At 30.6% G+C, this 14,217-nt stretch overlaps 1 protein-coding gene and 1 pseudogene across 2 annotated transcripts in view; both read left to right on the forward strand.

Annotated features, from left to right (window-relative positions):
* LOC118193645 (solute carrier organic anion transporter family member 4A1-like) overlaps positions 1-14,217 on the forward strand; it is a 126,343-nt gene that overhangs the window by 23,867 nt on the left and 88,259 nt on the right. The window contains exon 1 of one of the 2 annotated variants that reach the window (XM_035364761.2): positions 6,552-6,723. The exons of the other annotated variant lie outside the window; for it this stretch is intronic. The gene's annotated coding sequence lies outside the window, so the exon portion shown is untranslated. Of the gene's footprint in view, positions 1-6,551; positions 6,724-14,217 lie in introns of those variants that run through there. 2 annotated transcript variants of the gene reach the window in all.
* Positions 8,110-8,208, forward strand: LOC118193647 (U6 spliceosomal RNA; annotated as a pseudogene).

Here is a 14,217-nt window from a genome sequence, read left to right on the forward strand (position 1 = left end):
TACTCTGTTGGCGACGAAGGTCTTCCATCGGCTTGCATGAGATCTTATCCAGGCTAATACAATAGTGGAATCAGTATGAAAATAAACTTGCGATATAGGAGTATTTAAAGCCCTACAGGTGAAATCCATTAATTTAGTCAACAGTAATGCTCCACAAAGTTCCAATCGGGGAAGTGATATGGTTTTTAGTGGTGCAACTCTTGTTTTGGCTATCACTAACTGAACATTAATTTGTCCAGCATCTAGCACGGAACGATAATAAATTGCAGCGGCGTAGGCCTTCTCTGAGGCGTCACAAAACCCGTGCAGTTGAAACTGGTTATCTGATTCAACCAACAAGAATCGTGAAATTTTGATACTTTTAATGAATAACAAATCTTCTGTAAGTTGTTTCCACTCACATTCAATATCTGGAGGAACCTTTTCATCCCACTGAAACTGATGTTTCCACAATCTTTGCATAATCAATTTATACCGAACCGTGATCGGTGCCAACCATCCAAGAGGGTCAAAGGTCTTTGCGATTATTGAAAGTAATGTTCGTTTGGTTAAGACTTCAGGATATGATGAATTGACTTTGAATAAAAACATATCTGAAGCTGAATGCCACAGGATACCTAACGTTTTTACAGTATCATCATTGTCTATGTTCAAAGAAACATTTGATAAGCACAAATCTGGATTAATTGAATTCAAGACTTCTTTGCTGTTAGAAGCCCATTTTCTTAGAATAAATCCTGCACGTGACAACATCTGATTCAATTGCATTTGTAATTCTATAGCTTCAGTAACTGAATTGGCTCCGGACATCAAATCATCAACGTAGAAGTCCCTAAGACATGTCTTGGAAGCCAAAGGAAAATTAGTTGCTTCATCTATGGCTAACTGCTGTAAACATCTTACCGCAAGGTACGAAGCTGATGCAGTACCGTAAGCAATCCTAGTTAATCGAAAATCCTGAATTAGTTTATAAAGTGAATCGCGCCAGACTATTCTCTGAAAGTCTGCATCTTTTAGTATAATTTGTCTGTACATTTTCTCTATATCTGCAGTTATAGCTATTCTGTGAATTCTGAAACGAATAATTAATGTTGTCAGATCAGTCTGCAACTGTGGACCAACCATCAATTTCTCATTAAGAGAAATACCGCTAGAAGATTTTGCAGAACCATCAAATACGACTCGAAATTTATCACAATTTTTATCTGGAACTGAATGGTGCGGAAGGTAAAAACTAGAATTAGCTGGAACATCAATTTCATTTTCTGGAATCAATTCCATATGACCAAGTTATTGATAGTCCTCCATAAATTTGTGATATTGACTGGAAAGAGATTTATTCTTAATAAATTGACGTTCAATGCTTTGTAAACGATGTACAGCAACATCCCTTGATGACCCAAGTTCATTTCCCGATCTACGAAATGGAAACTTAACAACAAATCTACCTGTTGAATCACGAGAAAAATTCCGCTTGAAATGATTTTCACATTCAATTTCCTCTTCTGTGTAATGCTTTATCTCCGAAATTTCTTCCAATTTCCAAAATTTTTCAAGCTGGAGCTGAACATTGGTACAACTAGCATGATTCGATACAATTGTCTGCAATACACTTTTAGTCTTTCCGATAATGACCCAGCCGAATATTGATTCCAAGGCTGTTAACGAATGACCCTGAACAGTTAAACGTCCATGAAGCATTATCTCGCCAAATACATCTGCGCCCAAAAGAATATCTATTGGGCCAGGCTGGAAACAATTTGTATCTGCCAACCACAAATGTTTGAAAGATGTCAAAACAGATCTATCAACTTGATATTGAGGAAGGTCACATGTGATCTTGGGTATAATTAATGCATTAACCGAAATGCTTGCGTTTTTATAAAATGGAGATGTTACTTGTAATTGAACTGAACCTGAAACCTTTCCAATTTTTTGCGAGCTCAGGCCATTTACACTTACGTTTGCACTAGTGCGCTTTAGCTGCAGTAAATTTACACAGTGCTCTCGAATAAATGAGCCCTGGCTACCTGAATCAATTAGCATCCTGCATTTTTGTAAATCGCCATTAATATCTTTAACATAAACAACCGCAGTAGGCAATAAAACTGCTTGCGCAACAGGCACCGTGGCGTTATTGCTACTAATAGCAGAAGTTCCGTGTTCCATGGGTATATGACATTTTTCATCATTTGAATTTTTCGAACATAACACTGTATTATGTGGCTTTGAACAATATTTACACATTCCTGCACGACATTTAAAAATGGGATGCGTTTTACTATCTTTCAAACAATTAGCACATAATTCATTCCTTTTAATAATATCCCATTTTTCTTTGATAGGGAGTTCTAAAAAACTATCACATTTAAATAACTGAGAATGAGAATTACTCTTACAATGAACGCACACATTAGCCACAAGTTGGGACGAAAAAGCGTATCTGCTACCTGAACCGCGAGTTTTAATTTCAGAAGGCAAAATTGACTTCTCCCTCTGGCACCTCGCCAAAGAGGCAATAGCATTCGCTCTGTTTAAAACAAAACGCTTGAATTCAGCGAAAGCAGAAATTTTCTTGTTCGAATGCTCTATCGCCCACTCTTTTAGTGTTTCATGATCAAGTTTCCCTTTTAACAGAAAAATAATCATAGTATCCCAATGCTCTACCGGCTGTTTAAGGATTTTTAATGTATCAATACACTGTTGTGTTGTATCAATTAATCTCCGCAAACCTGAAGCTGATTCATGTTTTAGAACAGGTTGTGAAGTTAATTTATTTAATGCTGCGTTTATTATTTCTTTTCGTTTTCATAACGTTCAGTAAGCGCTTCCCATGCCTTTTCATAATTCGCGTTTGAAATTTGAACTGACTGTAGTAAAACAGCAGCTCCACCTTTCACAGAAAGCTTAAGATATTGCAATTTTTGACTGTCACTTAATGTACTATTATTTCCAACACTGGCAAGAAATAAATCCCTGAATGATATCCAATCAACATAATTAGAAGTAAACACTGGCAATTCCACGCGAGGAAGTTTCAAGCCGTTTGCATTAGCATTTATTATATCTTTGCCTGAATTTCTAAGTTTTCTTGATTCTTCCTTTAAAGTAATTTTTAATGCATCTAATTTGGAAAATAATTCATTCATTTCTATTTCATATTTACTAAACTCTGCGTCAGAACAAGTACCAAGAATGTTATCGTTTAAACAGTTCACTTCAACACTTAATGCACTAACATCATTTTCGTACACTTCAAGGGCAGAAAAAGAATTTTCTTGATTTTGTAAACTATTTATTTGTGAAATTAAACGAGTCAACTTACCCTTAATGATACGCTTTTGCTTTAAAATTGACTCCATATTCCTGCCGCTGTTTTCACAATCCAGACAAAATATAAATCCGTTTTCCTGCACGAAATGTCCTTCTATACCAGAACGTTAAAAATTGTCTTGACACATCATCCAAAGAAATGCGCTGGCTCACGACGGACCATGTTAGCGGATGGAAAGTAGACACAAACGTTCGTTATTGCGTTTATTAGACTGTGTGAAGAACAAGTTCGTACAATAGATATACAAGTAGTTCGGCGCTCGCAGGCGTCCTCTTGCAGGGAACAAAATCAAAATTTACATAAGGCGCGAACAAATACTTTTTTCAGTATTCTAATTTTAAAAAAATTATTATAAGTAATTAGCATTAGAGCTGCGGTTATGAGTAAAATTTAATAATATGATATTAATGCTTAGCAAGTTAAAAACCTACATTTTCTTGTTGAACTATTAGATTTTAAAATCATGAACTCTTCATAGAAAAGTAAATTATTTTTGTGTTTAGAGCATGATTCTGTATCATACATAAATCTGTATCATAGATGAATCTTGCATGATTATTATTTGATTGAAAAATATAAATTTTATTATATTTGAAACTTTTACTGTTAAATAATATTCAGGTTTTGTGAAAGCAATTAATTAATTTTATTATGAATTAAATTAAACAATTTTTTATAAATTAGCTTTTAAATAAATTATTTAGAAGAGTTAAAAATCTCACATAAATAAGTAAATAAATCCTAGCTTTCATTTCGAAAGTTTCCCTTTAGAAAAAAGCTCTTTCCCATTTTCCTTACTCTAAATGTAGATGAAAACTTGGTAAAAACTTTTGCCTACTTCAGAGTAATTTCGCTTCTCGTGCATCGTGGTAATAAAAAAGTTCCAAATCGACCGGAATATCAATATGAAGAATATCCGAATGAACAACTGCTATGCTCAGCAATCTCCGTCATTTTGCGACCGATGTCTTGCTGTCAAACAGATTCAGTGGTTATAAAGTTATTAAATGACCTAATATTATCTAACTGCAGCAGTTATGCAGCAGCTCTTCACCAGCCGTCTGGTAATGATGCCAGAATCCAAGAATGGAAGTCGTTTGTTTGCGAATGAAAACATGCAAAAGATAATTAAAATAGAAATAACATATACTTAGAAGTTATTTATATTTATATGAAAATTAAAATCCGGGAGGAGTATTTTTAGTGAAAGTTGGTAGAAGAGAGTCAGTTCTTGGTATGATTCAAGCATAATAAAGAATTCTTAGTAAACATGCTAAGATTTATTTGAAGGTAGTTAAGTTAAAAATAGAAATAGGACAGAATATTTTATTCAATAAAAATGGCAAAAAGTTACAAACAGTTTCTATATGGAATGAAAGCACACTATTAGAAGTTTAATTACATTTAAAAACTAGTCTAATTGTTCATTTTGTAATTTTTACTTTTTATTAAGTTTTTTGAAAGAAATATTATGAACCTGTAAATATAATTATACAAAAATGGAAAAGAATGTTATTTTAGTATAATTTATTTCCTTTTGATTTAGAATTTTGTGTCTGTTCATTTTTCTTTCCATCAATGCGAATATTTCTGGAACAACTAATGTAAACGAAATGTGAAATAATTTACGTATATTTTGATTTTTAAGAATCTTAACTGTTAAAATCAAATAATTTTTTTACCGATTTCATAATTTTCAGCAAAAATATTCATCTTATTTCACTTTAAAATGGAATCATTAATAATTTCTGTGAATATCGGATTACATATATGGGAGCTAATTGCGAAACGCTCGGTTGTATTTATACTAGGTCCCTATGACTTTACCATACCAGTTATGTAGTATAAAATTTACATCCGATTTCTTAACGGTTAATAACACAAGAGAAAAAAACAATGAAAAAATTATAGCTCTTCTAAGTAATTTATTTAAAAGCTAATTTCTAAAAAAAGTTCTGTAGTTTAATTCATAATAAAATTAATTAATTGCTTTCACAAAACCTGAATATTATTTAACAGTACAAATTTCAAATATTGTAAAATTTATAATTTACCTTTAACTTTTCTCCGAAAACATTCTTTAGCAGGATTTTAAAAATTTATTCTTACTATTTAAACTCAAGCAGAGAAAAAAAGGAAAAACATGATTCCTTTTTTCTTTTCTACATGATGAGCCGAGAAAATCAAAAAAATTAATAGATGATGCAGTAAGAGTAATGCAATTTACTGAATCAATGAGCTGAGTGAATCTTTTCTAGCTACAAAATACAGAAAGTGAAAAATATTTCAAATTTTTTCTTCAATGCTTCATTACTCGAGACAAATTGCGCAATAACAAATCATTTTAAATGAAAAAAAATCCTTAGAGAGTTCAGGTATTAACGGTCGCCAAAAAGAGTTCTTTTAAAGTTTAATATGGTTTATCAATGCAGATTATCGATAAAGATGGTCCAGATGGAATATGAAAATATTTTATAGGATATTAGATGATTAATGCATTTAGACTAATATGGAAACATTATATATCTTTCGTATATTAAAAAGGGAAAAATATGTAATGTAATTCTATAAAAATATTTAATCTTTTCAATTAGATACTATATCATGAATCAAATGCATTTTATGTAAATCAATTAGATTAAAAGGTAAAACAATAATATACTTAACAACTGCATCTAGTATTACTTTTAAACAATTCAGTTTGTTAATTAATAACAGACAGATTATATATGAAAATATAACATCTTACGTTTTTTTGAATGGCAATAGACTCAATGAAAAGTGAAACAACGCAAAATCGTGCTTCGAGACTAAGCATTTATGAGCTAAATATAAACGAAAACAAAGTGCAGTTGATTGATATGGATAAAAATTATTAACAAAGTCGACTGTAAAAATTAGACGCATATGCAGATGCATTTTTTTTAGCTTGAACCATCAGATAGGAATTTCTAAATAAATGAAATTAAGAGGATTCATAGATTAAGGGTTCACAAATTTAACAACGAAAATAAATATTCTGTAGAAAATTAAAAGAATATGTCAATATAATTCTACAATTTAATGCAAATTTTTTTATATTTGTTCTATCTGAATGCATTGACGAACAAATCTTATGGCGAGCATTTGGCGAAACCGCTGGCGAAATTGGCGGCTTATTAAATTATAGCAACCTAGACACCTTTTATCAGGTTCTCTTCCGTTATCCATTCAGAAAACGTGAAAGAACTTCCTTTTCCTCCTAGGTATGGAACACGTTATGTGGTGAATGTTCATGTACTTATTAGTGGCAGTCTGAGGAGAAAATTCCTACTTTTGATTTTAATCGGTCATGTTGTTTATATTTCGTTCATTATTTTCGGGTATAGTATAACAGAAGACCATTTCTAGTACGTAGTTTTTAAATTTATTTTCATTTTTCAATTTCTGTCATTAGTAGAATATATATAAATTTGTCAAATACGTTAATAACGAGCCTCAAAATGAAATTCGGTGTAATTTTATATAAATTATGCATATTTATGTAACTTTCACTAAATTTTAATATTTGATCCGTGTTTATATGTAACATGTTTTTATGCGCAGTTATGTTTTTATGTAAGATTTTCATTATTACCTTTAAAAGTGGTGATATAGCGGCGAAACGTAGAAATCATGTCTTGTTTTAAATAATTTGAACCCAAAAATTTTCCTAATGTTCAAAGTAATTCTTTGATCACTTTTCTACCGGTGTGTGTTTAAAATGTTTCTTCGATGTAATTTTTGTCAATTTAAAACTGTTTTTAGACAGTGTGATGCTCAAATTTCTGTCCTTTCATCCCTTCTCTCAAATTCCATCCTTTAACAATGCTCTACAGGGAATGGTCCAGCAACGGCAGATTGCCCCCCTCCCCCCCTTTTTTTTGGTGGTGGGTGGGTGAATTGTCTGCGTAAGGTTTTCTGTGGATTCTTGATCCGTAAATGTAATCACAGGAACCATTTTAACTTAAAAAAGTTTTCTACGACGGCATCATCACTGAGGAATATTTTTCAGCCCTGAAGCATCAGGCCTTGTCACTTATATTCAGTTAACTAATTCATTTTCCATTAAGATGAACTTTTCTGGAATAACTGATTAAAAGTAAACCTGAAATATTTTAATTTTTAAGAATCTTAATTGTTAAATGTAAAGAAACATGGTTTCATTTTTTGAAAATTCTACTGGCAATAGAAGAAAGTGAATTGGCAATACCCATGCTGATCGCAAATTGTTGATAAAAATGCTAATCGAAAAAAATGCTTTGCAAAGATTTACTTGCTAATCGCTACAAACACTTTACAAAATGGATAAGCATATAACAGAAGTTCATCCTCCTTTAAAGGCAAAAAGAACAGTTAGAGTTTTTTTTTTTTTTTTTATTTATTTATTTTAAGAGTTTTAATTTTGAAGTGGCAGAAGAACAGTTTTAGTTCTTATAAAAAAGTTTTAATTTTAAAACTGATAATTTTAACAACAATTAAATAGTTGGTAAGATGAAATAAGTATGAATTAATACTGTATTATTAATTTCGTATGAATCTTAGAATATTTAATTCATTTAATCATCTTATTTTCTTAGCTTACATTAATTCTATATAAAGAGAAATGCAGACGTATATAGATTTAACGAATCGTTTGGCAACGACGATAGAATTCGTTTACTTAGTAATAATTATAAAATTTCGCCGTTACATCAGTATGAAACATTTAGTGACGAGCATAAATTAAAGCTATTTTAGTATATGTAAAGTGTAATGTACTTGCTTCGGCAGTACATGTACTAAAATTGGAACGATACAGACAAGATTAACACGGCCCCTGCGCATGTAAAGTGCAACAGATTTTTAATTTATTTTACGCAGTAAAAATTTTTAATTATTAATGGTTGTACTTCCTTTTCATATTCATCACAGGATTTATTGCCTGCTTCTTTATGTTAAACTATATCCATTATAAGCAAATTGATTAAAAATTTTAACATCTGTTAAGCAACATCAAAAGATAATAACGCAAGAATCGGAGATCTGTGAAATTTTTAGTTTGCACTTCGACAATACTTCTTCATAATACTCCATAACAGAGATGAAAATATGACAACTTGGTATATTTAAATATGACAACTTAAGATACCATTTCTAAATTTTTCAGTATTCATTTAATAAATAATTTTTTTCTACTTCATTTTAAACGATTGACTCATATCCATATCCTCATGGTTCTGGAGGGAAAAATAAATTCTTTCCCTGAGTTTGGAGCAACGGTAGTTTGTGTTTGCAACTGAGCAGGGTGTATACGTATAAAATAAAGAAAAAATAATTATAACGGATTAAACAGATTAAAAAGTATGAAAGCTTTCAGATTTTATATTACGTACAAAGGGGCGTTTCTTAATGTTTTGTGTGTTACCTTTATTTAGGAAATATCATCTTCGCCCTTAAACCCCATAAAATCCAGTTCAACAGCAATATCACAAAATATTTAAAAACAGCATATCTTTAAAATTTCCGATAGAAAGTTTCGCGCGCTGGAGATAAAAAACTTTTTTTTTTTTGGCACAATGTTGCCATTGCTCTCTTTGAAATTCTTGAGTTTTTTTAATCGAAAATTCATTAAAGTTTTACAAAATATGATATAGGTAATAAAACAAATTCCAAATTCAGGCTTGAAGATGCCTATGTTAGGGTGGAGAAATACGTTATTCTAAATTTGATGGCTCTAGGTACCGTCGTTTTTTCACAGTGCGAGAAACATGCGTGCATTCATGCAGATTCTGTATTATTTAATTTCTTTAAATATAAAACAGGGCGATAATATGTGGTGGCAAAAATTTTAAAAGTGATACACCGTTTATTGCGAACCGGCGCAAAATGACGTTTCAAGATTAATAGACCGTTTGGGCCAGCGCAACAAGAATATATGCAACTAGATGACATGGCATAACAATTTTATGCACATTATAGTTTGCTGTTCTAAATATTTATTGTACACTGGACTTTAAATCTTAAATATTTTAAATTTTCTTAACTTAGAATTTTTAAATAATACTTTAGCTATAAATACCCAATTTTTTTTAAATAATGATAATTTTGAAATTAGGTATGGACTGAAAAGAAAGAAACACAACTTATCGATATTGAATTTCAGTTCTTTGAAAGGAAGAATGAGCAGTTTTGGACGAAAAGAAGCACTAAGTACTTATTGCATTGAAATATGTTTGCAGTTAAACTTCGATAAGTAAAACTAAAAGTACCGCTGCGAAAGATTATTTCGACCAATTACGTCTAAAATATCTAGTATTTTGGGTAGATATGTGTATAAATATATATTAACAAAGCATGTAAAATATTATTGCGAACATTGTTGATGAAAACTTTCTTCTATGCATCAGAAATATTGAGAGACGATTAAAATCGAGAAAATCAGTTCTTTCCAAGAGTGTATGAAGACTAGATAAATGCTTCATAATATACTAATGCTATGATATTGTATGATTCAGATTGCAGATTGAGAATTAGATGACATAACTTTCATTACATCTTGAAAGTAATAATGAAATTTAAGGGAAGTTTTTCTTTCGCATCTGATAGTACTTTTCTTATAACATTTGAAATATTAGGTGAAAACATTAATGTAAGCAGTACAACACATGACCACTGAACACTTGTGGTTCGATTACTGAAGAACTGGCTGGTATTATGGCCTTTTCGTATTTTTACCGATATAAGTTTAATGTAATCCAGTTAGTTATCTTAGAGAAGTCCTCCGAAGACGTTGTAGATAAGAAAAGGTAAACTACTTTAAAGAAAAGACATAAAATAAAAAGTAAATTATAGAAACACCTCAGTTTTATTTACTTACAAATATAGATAGCATTTTAAAATTGAATTTGGTATGATTTTTTCTTGCAAAGAAACTACACATTACTCCGCATTTGCAGCCAGATACCTTCATAAGCTTTGCTATATACAAATAACCTAACCTATTTCGCATTTAAAGATTCTGTTTTGAAAGAAGATTTTATGTACGGCCTTCTTTCTTTGGGAATGATATCTGACTTTGGTTTATCAAGAAAGAAAAATCTTATGTGTACACCACATGACTTCCTTGTACGGAATATTAAATTATACGCATTTTTTCTTGCATTTCATTTAACTTATTAGATTGAATTAAACCTACTTCGCCGACAGCGCATAAACCACAATAGAATAAATGCATTCATTAAAATTCACATCGTTTACCGACACTCTGTTTAATCGACACTCTGGCACTAGGTTTACTTATTAGTATTATATTTCGTTCATATTATAACTCAGAATGCACAAAATTTATATCATTTAAAGAATTATCTAATCGTTGCCACATGTTCTATTCAAATACTATAACAAAGCTAGAACGATGTATAAAAGAAATTAAGCAAACAAAACGAAAGAGAAACAGTTTTTCACAGACGATTGAGTATTTCTCATTCAATTAATTCAGTTTTCACTTCCCAACAAGGCAAAAACACATAAAAACTCAAAATATCTGTATTAAAAATTACGAAGTAAATCTTAAACGCTTATTTCCTCGAAAAAATTCCAGAAAGTATTAAGCATGATTTAATTCGCAATAATAAATGAAGGCGTTATTTTTGTGTTGCGAAGCTTAGTCTCTCTAGATTGGCAACAAATCTACAATTCTGCTGTTTCAAATGTAAACAAATATGTCCGCCATGTTATTTAAAACTTAACCGCACTTAAACAGCTTTTAAATTGTTGATAATTGTACAAACATTGCTTCCAGAATTACGAAAGGCATAAAAACTTTAACCGGAAGATAAAAAACATAATTCAATCATTGTTAAAGCAAAAAATGTACAATTTACAAACATATAAGAGTAAAGAAGCTGAGATCACTGAGCCGGGTAACAGAGTGGATATATTTATAAATATATTTATATACGTTTGGCGCGGCCGATTGAAACCAAAATACGAGGTGCACATCTACATGTTATAGTAGTCTTATATACAAAATTTCAACGTTCTGAGGCTACTCGTTTTTGAGTTATGCGAGATACGTACGTACGCACGCACGTACGTACATACGTTCGTACAGACGCCACGAAAAATTCTCTTCAGAATTCGTTTTAAAGCAGTTTTTTAGTTTTTTTGGAGGAAAAGAGTCTTTTATTCTGTCCTTACGTATAGATATCACGCAAAAACATCGTTAAATTGCATTCGAAAGCGGTCAGAGTGGATATTTTCGTTGAAATATGCTGCCTGAAGCTTTTCGCGATTACAATACTTCCTTTTTACTTCGTACAAGGAAGTAAAAATAGAAGTAAATTCGATGAAAGCCCCACTTATCGAATGTGGCGAACAGGAAAAAAAAAAAAAAAAAAATACAGTCCGAAAATGAAACTTTAATCGGTAACTAGATAGTAATAAAATTTTTTAATTACCACTAAAACAACCTTCAAATATTTTTGACGTCTTTTATGTGAATATTCTGTCATCAAAAAAATAGATGCAAAGATTCATTTAAACAACATACGCATTTAAAAATTCTTTAAAATTATTTATTAATATTCAAGACTCTTTTAAATGAATATCGGAGCCTTTGTTTTGCTATTTTTTATTCATTCTCGGAAATTTGCCTTTAACACGGGCTGCTGTATAAAATGGCTAGTTTTCTAGAAGATTCCTTCAAATATGCAATGTTCAAAGTTAAAAAGTCAACGATTGTCGTGAATATTATATTTGTGCAAATATGGTTTATTTGCTTAGCGACTGAGCAATTTTAATTGCATCTCATCAACTTTTAAGACCTAGCATATTATTGGAATACCATGATAATATACCTTCCTTAGAAATGTCTATAGCATAGTTTTAAATTTTTTGCGTCATATTATGAAACACTATTCTGTCTTTAAACATCCAGGAAATCTAACAGGTCTGAGGTTAAAACTCTGTAGCATTAAATCATTTATTTATCATTTAACAATGTAAGAAACCGAACGATATGAAAAGAATATACTTATTTTTAGACAATTTTTAATATAGTACGTTTTATTAGATAATTTTATTTTTTAATTTACGTATTAACTGATGCAATTTGTAATATTTTTACCGAATAATCTTCAGAATATCGCTTAGCTACATTTTGTGAATAATAACCGCATTTCTTTGTTTATAAATAATATTTTTTAAAGTGTTTTTATAAGAGTGCATCTTATTTTATTCAACTGAGTCTTACAAATGAAACTTTTTACTGCTGTTTGCGTGAAACTATGATATTTTCATTTCCGTTAATAATTCACGTTTTCTCATATCTCTGGAGAGAAAACTACTATTATTTAACTATCTTAATCTCTATTTTGCATATTACAATACTGCAGAAGACTGCACTCTGAAAGATAATATTCCAGGACAGTGTATGACTTTTTGAAATTAGTGAAGGTATTTAATTGTTCAATTTTTTAAACAAATTGATTACGACGTTACACTCAGTGATATCTACCGAAAGGAAGCGATGCCCGTGGAGGACATTTCAAAGAAACCGGTTCGTATCCATGTTGAAAATCATGAAATGTCTCTACAGCTATGCCGTTCGCCAGGATTCGAAACTCGGACCAAAATTACCAGTGTTCAGCGGCTTTACCGTTCGGCCTTCATTCTTGAAGAAGTTATATCAGTTTCATTCGGCTCAGCCCGCAAAAAGGCCATAGGGCGACGTAAAGTTTGCCAGGACGGTCGGGCTGTGTTCCTCATCTCTTATCATATGAGTTCCATATTTTCCTGCAAACTGTTACTATCATATTTCTTCAATTACAAAATGCATTTATTTTTCATACAGAATATCTCCAGAAAAGAGATGCGTCTTATGATCAAGGAAGCAGAGTGTTAATGCTGAGAATATAAAAAATTTTTCTACGAATAAGAAACCTCTTCAAAATTTTTCATTTGTTTCGTAACTTAAACTGAGATATTGTGTTTCTTCTACGGAAAATATTACCATTTTGAGGAACACAATCCATATTATATATATATATATATATATATATATATATATTTAAACAAATTTAAATTTAATTTTTAACAAATACGTATAAAAGTAAAAAAGCAAATTTAAATCCTAAAAAAAGGAAAAAAATAAATAAATAATTTTTAAAAAAATGTGCAAACATATAAAAGATTTAATACTCGAACTAATCTACACTATCATTTAAATTCAGAAGCATAAGCAAATCAAGTGCAAAATCAATCCATGAAAATAAATTTACTAATTTAATAAATTAAAATTAAATTAAACTTTATTTTATTTTATTTTATTTTTTTTAACGCATATGTGAATGACCGTTGAGTAGGCAGGAGACAGACTTATCAAGGGGAAGTTGCCTCCAAACCTAACTCTCCAATCATTCAATTCGTGTTTCGTCATTCATGCAGGCAAGGGTAAAAGACAAAACCAAAAGTAATTCCAAAAGTAAAGTCAAAACCAAAAGCAATTCCAACTTTTACCCTTGCCTGCATGAATGACGAAACACGAATTGAATGATTGGAGAGTTAGGTTTGGAGGCAACTTCCCCTTGATAAGTCTGTCTCCTGCCTACTCAACGGTCATTCACATATGCATTAAAAAAAAAAAAAAAGAAAGAAAAAAAGTTTAATTTAATTTTAATTTATTAAATTAGTAAATTTATTTTCATGGATTGATTTTGCACTTGATTTGCTTATGCTTCTGAATTTAAATGATATTGTAGATTAGTTCGAGTATTAAATCTTTTATAGGTTTGCACGTTTTTTTAAAAATTATTTTGGTTTTTTTTTTCCTTTTTTTAGGATATAAATTTGCTTTTTTACTTTTATACGCATTTGTTAAAAAT

The sequence above is a fragment of the Stegodyphus dumicola genome, chromosome 12, assembly GCF_044657685.1.
Source record: "Stegodyphus dumicola isolate Sdum_Otavi_A_Nest chromosome 12, ASM4465768v1".
In the NCBI taxonomy this organism is placed as follows: Eukaryota; Metazoa; Arthropoda; class Arachnida; order Araneae; family Eresidae; genus Stegodyphus; species Stegodyphus dumicola.